Genomic DNA, 8135 nt, shown 5'->3' on the forward strand with positions numbered 1-8135 from the left:
GAAGAACTGTAGTCTCTGGTCTGATCTTTGGCTCCTTGGTTGATGCCTGTTCTTGCCAGGGACCCCGGCTTCCTACTCTTTAGTTTGTTCAGCTTGCAAGAGAGTCAGCTACCTTTACATGATCAGTAATTAGTGAGTCAATAATTTAGCAATTTATAAGGACTTATACATTCTCAGAAAATATATTAGTCATTGTCTTAGAAATACATCATTAATTCCAATATGGTACTTTCCAGATGAGATTTTTCTTGGACAATTAAAAGTAAAACATAGATTATCAGATATATTGAGAAACTGCTTTTTACCCAAATAATTAAGACCAAAATATTAGCCATCATGCCTATTTCAGAGACCTTTATATCTGGACTTTTCTATAATCACTATCAGGCTTTGTACACTAATCTTTACCTACTTGGCTTACTTCTCAGGATTGTAAAATATGAAATGTCCATAATTAATAATCTTTTATTAGCCTAATGAAAAATGTGGCACTCACATATAATTCCAGAAGTATTTATTCTTGTATTTTCAAAATGATTAATAGACCATCTTGTTAAATATTGATCATTCCTATATTTTTCCAAACAAGACTATGGTATGGAATAGTCTATCTCACACCTTCACCTAAAACAAAAATGTTCTTTTTTTTTCCCCCATTCCTTTTAAATGTCACACATGTATTATTATTGTGCTACTTTCTCTGTTGTTTTCATGGGTGCAGAGAAAAAGCCAGCTCTAGCAAAAAAAGAAGGAAAAAATACTTCCTGATTTAAGTACTACCACTGTTGTTACTAGTAGAATTAATGTTGTTATTTTTGTTGTTATGTGCTATCTAGTCGGACCCAACTCATAGCAACCCCTTCTTGGGTTGCCGAGGCAATATCACTATGGAAGTAGATTGCCCAACCTTCCTTCCGAGGAGTGGCTGATGGGTTTGAACCGCCAGCCTTCTGGTTAGCAGTCAAGTGCCTTAGGCACTATGCTACCAGAGCTCCTAGTAGAATTAATAGAATTGATTAATTAATAGAATGCTAAGGAACATGGGGCGATCTACCTCCATAAAGATTTAGCCTCCAAAACCCAATGGGGGTTGCTGTGAGTCGGAAATGACTCAATGGCAGTGATTTTTTTTTTTTTTTTTTTAATCATCAGGTACCACCATCTGCTGAAAGTTATGCAGAAAATAAGCTAAGAGTCCAAAGGTGACATCGGAGTGATTACAAGATTCCAACATACCAAACAGAATTTGTGGCGTTTGCACAAAAATGAGATTCCACATTGTTGGGGTTTTTGTTTTTGTTTTATTGAGAGTCTTGTGAAGATGAAAGTAAGGCTGGAGGGCTTTGGGTGCCCTAAATCTTTCCTTCACCAAGGCACTAAGAGGAAGGTCGGGGAGGGGTCTCTGTCTCAGTCACCGGTGCTTTGCTTGAATCTTGATGTGTGCCCCCCGGGATCCAGCTAGCCTGGAGGACAGAAGCAAGATACAGGCATCTGTATTCTCCTGAGCTTCTCCATTCGATCTCTCTTCAAACACACCTAGTTAAATGTTCCCAGTGTAAAATCCCCAATGAGCTGCTGGGAGTTGGGATCTTTGTGTAAATGATGGTTCAGTATATGCTTGGGGAACAATGTTCTGAACTAAAAAGAAAATCGAAAGGAATGAAATACTGAAACAGCATGAGTCTGGGTCTTCCCATCATCTGCTTTTTTTCTCTCCCATACAGGTGCCACGTGTCTGATCATGACGCTCTTAGAGTGGAGAAACACTTGCCTAGCAGAATGGGCCCCTGGGAAGACATATTTTTGTAACCCCTTAGGACAATGAGAGTAGCTTTATATATAGGTTTTAATTTGTCCCAGGGATTAAGTAGGGAAGAAGAACTGTAGTTGTTATGTTCCCATGTGTAAAAGTTCATACCACATGAACACATGAAGATGTTTTTTTTGTTTTCTCCATTATTTTTGAAATCTTTCAAAGACTTACATTGAGCAATAATTTTATTGCCTTAAATCTGTGTTTTTGTGTGTGTAATAAGTGTGAATATTAGCTCTTAGTGAAAATAGCTGCTTCTACAATCTATCCCCAATTCTTCCCAACACCTTTTGAAATCAAAACTTCCTGCTTTTGCTTGGGGGTGGACTCACTGTGTAAGGTTTCAGAGGCCAGCTGAGATTGCTGAAGCTTTCAGGGCTTGATTTTTTAATAAGGAGAGGTTGGGAATGGGGTGTGCAAGAAAGACATAGGGTGGGGAAGTGGGCCAGTTGTACGGGTTGGGCTTGCATATGTTTTGATATGTGTTTTACCCTGCGTGCCTGATACATCTGCAAATAAATCCATCTCTATTTTATTCATAGTTCTAATGGCAAGTCTGTGTCATGGTCTGAACCAGGTGGAAGACAGGTGCCCAAAGGACAGCACACGTGGTACCGACTCTCTGTGCACGTGAAGACCAATGAGATGGCCTGCAACCAAACAGCGGTCATCAAGCCCCTCACTAAAAGTTACCAAGGCTCCGGCAAAAGCCTGACCTTTTCAGATACCAGCACCAAGACCCTTTACAACGTGGAGGAGGAAGAGGACGCGCAGGCGGGCCACTTTAGCTCTCCCAGCAGCCCCTCCATGGTGGTGCACCGACGCCTGCCCACCGCGGTGACCACTCCCCCCCTGCCCCCCCACCTGACGGCAGAGGAGACCCCCCTCTTCCTGTCGGACCCGGTCATCGCCAAGGGCTTGCCCCCTCCGCTCCAGCAGCCACCGCCACAGCAGAAATCCCTGACGGACCAGCTGCAGGACGTGGTCCACAACTTCAGCACCGGGATCCCCGACTTCAACGCCGTGTTCGCCGTCCCCGGGGGCCTGGGCAATGGAGGCCGGTCCCTGTACCCGCCCCCGCCCCCGCCGCAGCACCTGCAGATGCCGCTGCTGCAGCTGAGCACCTTCGCGGACGAGCCCGTGTCCCCTCCCGCGGAGGACGACGACGACAGCGAGTTCAAGCTCCTGCAGCAGTACGTGTACGAGCGGGAGGGGAACACGGAGGAAGACGAGCTGGAAGAGGACGACGAGGACCTGCCCGGGGCCCGCAAACTGACCCCGGAGGACTCGCCTGCCCTGACGCCCCCCTCGCCTTTCCGAGACTCGGTGGCCTCGGGCAGCTCGGCGCCCAGCTCCCCCGTGTCCGAGTCGGTGCTCTGCACCCCTCCCAACATGACCTACGCCTCTGTCATTCTGAGGGACTATAAGCAAAGCTCTTCCACTCTGTAGGGAGCAGGGGTCCACGTGGGAAAGCAAGCCGAGTCAGGAAGCCCCGCCTCCAGAGATGGGCAAGAAACCGTGAGCAGAGGGCGAAGTGAAGAAGAAGGAAAGGGGACATAGCTGCTGCCTTAAGCAAGGGGAGGGAAGGATGCTGCGCTCTGCAAGCAAAAAGAGGAAAAGATTCAGGAAAGGAGGAGTTCTGATTCTTGAATTATTCAAAAGCCTTCTCTGAGAAAAAGGGAATTCTGACAAAGCACAATCCCATATGGTATGTAACTTTTTGGCAAAAAATACAATAAAATAAAATCTCCTCTTTGCACAACTGTGCACAGATCTCCATGCCCACACACACTTGGCCAAGCTTGAGAAGGGACAACACATGGAGATGTCCATGGAACCACTCGTTGGCCTGATGGCATTCATGTATTCACACCGAGCTGGTGGGTGAAGGCGGAGCGGGCATGGAATGAATCACCCAGTGAGTAGGATGGAAGAGTGACCCATTTCTCCGTGCACACGCTTCACTTCACCCACCGCACCCCAACCCGTGCCAGCCTCGCTGTAACACTTGAAGAATGGTGCATGACCATCCCGCTGCTCTGTGATTTCTCTCCATTTAGGAAAACAGGACTGAGAGCAAAGATCATCACCAACAAGGGCTTCCTCCTCAGGACTGCTAAGGGAGGGAGGAGTGAGAAGCAAGACAATAGGTAAGCAGGAGCCTTTGAAAAGAACGGGCATGTTCAGCTTCCGGTATATGATACTCACTTATTGGTGACTTTGGGAAACAGCCAGAGCAAGAGATGGCGTAGAGTGGCAGAAGGAAGAACTTTTGTGGATTATCTTGTGTTTGTGCCAAGGGGCCTCCATTGCCCTTCAGTTAAAGAGGCCAAACCATGAGGCAAATTGTTACTTTCCATTTACTGTAGCAAATACTACTTACCAGTTCACTCCTAAGATGCAGTATATGTACAAGTGGTGCCATTGTTTCTCTTATGTACTACAGAAACAAATCCATCTTTGAACCGAATGGTGTACTCATAGCAACTATTACTAGTTTAAATGACAAGTGATTTTTTTCCTGTCATCACTGAGGTCCCTGTAACACTGAAATAGCAGGTGAATGTGTTCCTGTGTCTTTGTATACTTGTGACTATAATATCTGTGCAACGTAATGTCAATCTAACTACAACTAGACGACTGTCTTTCAGGTATAGCTACTTTTATGTTCAAGTAATGTTTTCTGTATCACTGTCAGCAGTATCTACAGAAGCTTTCTGAAGGTCTGAGTGCTGTGCCCACATTTTTCATACGCAGCTCAGAAGGTTGTTCCTCATCTAAGAGGGAATGTATTTTTCAGATATTTTAGGATATGGGAATGTTATTTAATAAAGTGGCTTGAAATTTGTTATATTAAAAGTTAAAAAAAAAACCTGTGGATAACAATAAAAACATACATTTTATAAACTTGCACATATTATTATTGAAACAGATGACTGAAAAGACAATATTTAGATTATTTCAGGTTACTTTAGGGGTTTGAAACATTTCCCACAACTAATTCTGCATTTTGTGCTTAAAGCATACTGAGTCTGGTCAGAATATCTCAAATATTTTTTTATCCATCATTTTTGCCTTTGTTTAATTTTTATTTCTATGTACTTTCATGCCTGGATTTCCACAGTCACATTTTTCTTTATATTTTTGGTATTTGCTGTAGTGTAAGACCCATGTCCATGGTCATCCAGTTGTTCCATTTTTCCCCTCTCCAGGTTACCTTCAATAAAAGTTGTTTTTGTTGCTGTTTTGATTTTTACAAATATTTGTCAAATGACTTTTCCACCCTTTGATTGCTTTGTTGATGCTTTATGTTCAGTCATGTTTTGCACATGCTTCCTTCATGTTGAAGCTGATTTCTCAGCCAAAATAACCTTAGACCCTTTAAATACTCATTGCATCATTTGTCTAAAATTCAAAATCTAACCAGTGCTTGAAGTTCCTGTCTCTTCTGTCTTACCATATACTCCTGCCAGGTTTTGTCAGCCCCATGTCGAGAATAAACTTCCTTTCTTTTAAAAAGTAATTTTAAAACACTTTTGGTGAAAAGTAAGACCTCATAATTGAAATGTAGTTTCCAGTTCTATATTTACATTGTAATGAAGACAACTGAGGAAAAAAAAAAAAATGAGTGATTCCAGTGCTTAAGATGGATGGATTTCTATTAACTGGAAAGCTAACAAGGGAGAGGATAGAATCTATTATTGAAAACTGGTTGTGTTTTGTTTTTATCCTAATGCCACTAACATATGTCCTTGATATTACAGAACTCATGCTTTTGGATTTTTTTATATTTAATAAAAATAAACAAGTTCTATGGTTCAAATAATAATAAGTCAGTTCTGAAGTTTTGGCCTGAGATATTTGATGAACATATTAAACACTGATCATGTAATATACTCAACATCCCTACTCTTACCATGAATACTAGTTTTCCGAAATGCAATAGAATATTAGCTTTTATGAGGGAGCCTGGTGGTGCACTGGTTAAGTGCTCAGCTGATCTCTAAAATGTTGGCAGTTGGAACTTCCAGCTGCTCCACAGAAGAAAGTTGTGGCAATCTTCTTCCATAAAGTTTACAGCCTTGGAAACCATATGAGACAGTTGTACTTTGACCTTGAGTCATTGTGAGTCAGGATCAACTTGACAGCAATGAGTTTTTGGTTTATTAGCCCTTACATCATAATTGTTCAAAAATGAAAATATACACACACATACCATGTACCAAAAGGGCAAAGACTCTTCACCTAAATATGTGTGTGTGTTCAAGTTGTTGAGCTTCCTGTAAAAGTATTTTCTTTTGGTTCCTTACTGCTTTTTTGTCAAATAATCTTAAAAATGCTATAGAATAAATATTTTCTATTTATGAAATGTGTACATTCCTTCTACTTTTTAAGAATCGTCCTAATAGAAATAGACTGGTATAATAAATAATGGCAATGGTTTAATTTTCCTCAGAAAATTAAAGGATTAGAGGAAGCTTGGAGGGAGGGTGGACAGACCATCTCTAAGTGGAGGTAGGTACCACAGGTCAGGTAGATGGCACCAAAAGTAGAATGCAGTTTGACTACAAGGAGGGTCATATCTAAAGCTGTAACAATTTTCAGTGAAATCCAGAACTTAAAGCTGCAATTTCCATGGAAGACATTGCCTTTTGTATTTTTGATGGAGTATGTGGGGCTTCACAGACTCTCAGCTCGACAGAGGCATCCAAGAGCCCCTAATCTCGTTTTCACTTATGTCCTGCAAGGCTTTTGCCTTTGGTTCACATTTTAGGGGGACCTGGTTCTCTTCTTGTTGATGTCCTCCTGTTGACTCCAAGTTCCAGCCCTACATTTCACTGAAAACTTCACTGCTCCCCTAAATAAGGGAATCTCCCTGTTATTTGTATTTCTCTGACATGATATTCCTGCAAAGTAAGATTATCTGCCAAGTATCTGTAAGAAAGAGAACATGGTAGTACAAGAGCCATAGGCATAAGATCATGGAGGGTTTAAATGGTAGGATGGCACACCAGTTTCCTTCAGTTTTTCCCAGCAAATAGACTGAAATGGGAACTTAGTGTCTCAGGAGGAAAAGTGATAGGAAAGAAGATGAGAAAGAAAAATTGGAAGGAAGAAGGAAAAAAAATGAAGGAAAGTAATAAGAAAGGGGGAAACATTTAAAGTGTGAAGTACAGAGATACACCCAAGGCACTAGGTTATCATGGTAGATCATTATAGCCTCCTCTTCAGGAGAGTCTAGAAGCCTCACCTGGACCATAAAGAAGACATTTGGAGAGGTGGGGGTTGGGATCCAGAGACCACAAATGACCTGTGAGTAGCTATCCCTTAACTTCTACAGAGAATACTGTGAAAAGGAATCGAAGAGAAGGAAAGCAGTGATTTCTATAAGCCTACTCCACTCCTTGGAAGGAAGGTTGGGCAATCTACTTCCATGGTAGTAGACCAAGGAGGGGTCGCTATAAGTCAGGGCCCACCCGATGGCATATAACAACAACAACTCTATGCTATACATTGTGATAGGTTCTTTGCATTCATTCTCATTTAATCCTCCCAATACAAATGCCACACAGATATTCTAGAGAAGTGAAATAACTTACCCAAAGTGTCTCAGCAAGTAATAGCAGAGATTCATTAAATCCCCATCTTAAGCCAGTACCCATCCACTGCCAGTGAGTCGATTCTGACTCATAGCAACACTACAGGACAGAATAGAACTGCCCGATAGGGTGTCCAAGGCTGTCAGTCTTTATAGAAGCAGACTGCCACATCTTTTTCCCATGGAGCAGCCGGTAGGTTTGAACCACTGACCTTTTGGTTAGGAGCCCAATGCTTTAACTACAGCACCACCAGAGTTCCTTTAAGCCAGTACAGAGCCTGTAAAGTCATGTTCCACTCCAGAGCTTAGGGAAGGTATGTAGGAGCTACCCTCTGTTAAGACTGTGCCCTCATTCACATTCCCATGAATTTTATTCACTTCCACAACTACATCAGTTCACTTGTCTCCTTTAGTCCATAGAGTGTAAGTTCTTTTTAGTGTGGAATCATTTCTTTTTTCCTTTCTAATTTCTGAGCCCTCCAGACAAAGCAGGTACTCAGTAAATGTTTGTTGCAAAGGTAAATGAGTATTACAACATCCTATGATTTCCCCAGCTTAATTCCTTGAAGGGTTATTCCAAGATTCCTATGAGGTTCAAAGCTTTTCTCCTCACCTACTAATCCTGGCTCAGCCAGCTTTAACAACACATGGTTTAACATGAAAAGCAGGCTCACCTTTTGGCATCAAAAGAGCTGTTACACTAGGCAGCAGGTCCAGCCCCAC

At 42.2% G+C, this 8135-nt stretch overlaps 1 pseudogene; it reads left to right on the plus strand.

Annotated features, from left to right (window-relative positions):
- The first annotated feature begins 3835 nt into the window (after positions 1-3835).
- LOC103199007 overlaps positions 3836-8135 on the plus strand; it is a 95412-nt pseudogene continuing 91112 nt past the window's right edge.

The sequence above is a fragment of the Orycteropus afer genome, unplaced genomic scaffold, assembly GCF_000298275.1.
Source record: "Orycteropus afer afer isolate SDZICR_OR568_19922 unplaced genomic scaffold, OryAfe1.0 scaffold00101, whole genome shotgun sequence".
Taxonomy (NCBI): domain Eukaryota; kingdom Metazoa; phylum Chordata; class Mammalia; order Tubulidentata; family Orycteropodidae; genus Orycteropus; species Orycteropus afer.